The sequence below is a fragment of the Vulpes vulpes genome, chromosome 2, assembly GCF_048418805.1.
Source record: "Vulpes vulpes isolate BD-2025 chromosome 2, VulVul3, whole genome shotgun sequence".
NCBI classification, from domain to species: domain Eukaryota; kingdom Metazoa; phylum Chordata; class Mammalia; order Carnivora; family Canidae; genus Vulpes; species Vulpes vulpes.
This window is the reverse complement of record NC_132781.1, coordinates 82,573,610-82,575,743: the sequence shown is the minus strand read 5'-3', so window position 1 is coordinate 82,575,743 and position 2,134 is coordinate 82,573,610. Positions and strand designations below refer to the sequence as shown.

Genomic DNA, 2,134 nt, shown 5'->3' with positions numbered 1-2,134 from the left:
CCTGCTTCTCTCTCTGCCTGTGTCTCTGCCTCTCTCTCTCTCTCTCTCTCTCTCTCTCTGTGACTATCATAAATAAATAAAAATTTAAAAAAAAGGGACCCCTGGGTGGCGCAGTGGTTTGGCGCCTGCCTTTGGCCCAGGGCACGATCCTGGAGACCCGGGATCGAATCCCACGTCGGGCTCCCGGTGCAGGGCCTGCTTCTCCCTCTGCCTATGTCTCTGCCTCTCTCGCTCTCTCTCTGTGTGACTATCATAAAAAAATAAAAATTGAAAAAAAAAATTTAAAAAAAAGACTTGATATTACCTTTGTTTGTTCGTGACATTAAATGATGCAGGACTTTTTAAAACCAATGGTTAAATTTGACGTATGATGAAAAACACAGGTATTATATATTTCTTGTTTAGCTATTATCTGTAGGTCCTTTCATTAAACCGAATTTTTCCAAACTTCTATATTTGTAAAGTTCTAATTCTGAGATGTTTGGCCATTTTTGCTAGTTTTGATCATATTACCACGTGTCCACGTGGTAATATCTAAATGCTTGACAATCTTATTTTGATGGTGTTTCAGAATTTAAAAATTTTGGAGACATATTAAGCCACATTAAACATTCATATTTAATTAAAAAGCAAACATGTGATAACACTAAAACAAAGAAATGGATTCAGTTGCCAGATGGATTAGCATATAAATTCTATGAATTAATAAATTAGCAAACATAGAAAATTCATATTTTACACTTATACTTGGAGCATTTCTTCTGGCACCAGATGTATATTTGGGTTTCATCAATATTAAAATATGTAAAATGCATGTTTATATTGCCTCTACATAAGGTTAAAATCATTACTTCAATTCACATTTGGGCCTAATCATGTTAGTAGCACATGTATCCTAAAAAGCAAAGACCATTTTCTTTTTAAGCATGACTTTTTATCACACCAGTTGCTTTTTTATGATTGATTTCAGAATTCATGTGCATATATTTGCAATAGGTTGGATCCATCTTAGACTACTTACTTCATGCTTCTTTGTGTCTGAAGAAAACAGTATTGGAGGAATGGCATTACCCAATCTTACTTAACATTTGCAATAATTAGGGGAGTATAATGTTGGTAAACGGCTAGACAGTTAGATCACTATAATAGATTGGAGAGGCCCAAAATATACTCACATAAATAGAGTCAACTGACATGTGTCAAAAAGACAAAAGCAGCACAATGGAGCAAAGATCATTTCTGCAACAACTGGCGCTGAAAAAAAATGGGACATTCATATACAAAAGAATGAATCTGAACACAGATGTTACACACTTCACAAAAATTAGCTCAAAATGAATTATTAGTGGTCACTTTGTCAGAATATACTAAAACTGGAAAGATATAGAGATTATTAACATGGCTTCTGTGCAAGAATGACATGCAAATTTGTGAAGCATTGCACATTTTTGGAAACAACAGATGTTGGTGAGGACGTGGAGAAAGGGGAGCCCTCTTACACTGTTGGTAGGAATGTAAATGGTGCACCCGCTCTGGAAACCAGTATGGAGGCTCCCCAAGAAGTTAGAAATAGAGCTGCCCTACAACCCAGGGGTTACACTATGAGGTATTTATCCAAAGGATAAAAAAATTCTGCTTCAAAGGCGCACCTGCACCCCAATGTTTATAGCATCATTATCAACAATGGCCAAATTATGGAGAGAGCCCAGATGTCCATTGATCGATGAAGGGATAAAGCAGAGGTAGTACACACACACACACACACACACACACACACACACACACACAATAGGAATATTAGCCATCAAAAAGAATGAAGTGTTGCCATTTGCAATGATGTGAATGGAGCTAGAGTGTATTATGCTAAGCAAAATAAATCAGAGAAAGACAAATACCATTTGATATTACTCATATGTGGAATTTAAGAAACTAGACAGATGGACCTAGGGAAAATAGAACAGTAAAAGAGAGAAGGAGGCATACCATAAGAGACTCTTAACCATGGAGAACAAACAAAGGGTTGCTGGAGGATGGTGGGCAGGAGGATGGGTTAATAAATGAGTGATGGATATTAAGGAGGGCACCTGTGATGAGCATGTAGTGTCTATGTAAGTGATGAATCACTAAATTCTAC

General features: G+C 36.9%; 1 pseudogene; it reads left to right on the top strand.

The window, feature by feature from the left end:
* Positions 1-1,349: 1,349 nt before the first annotated feature.
* LOC112933403 (U6 spliceosomal RNA) lies at positions 1,350-1,450 on the top strand (annotated as a pseudogene).
* Positions 1,451-2,134: the final 684 nt, after the last annotated feature.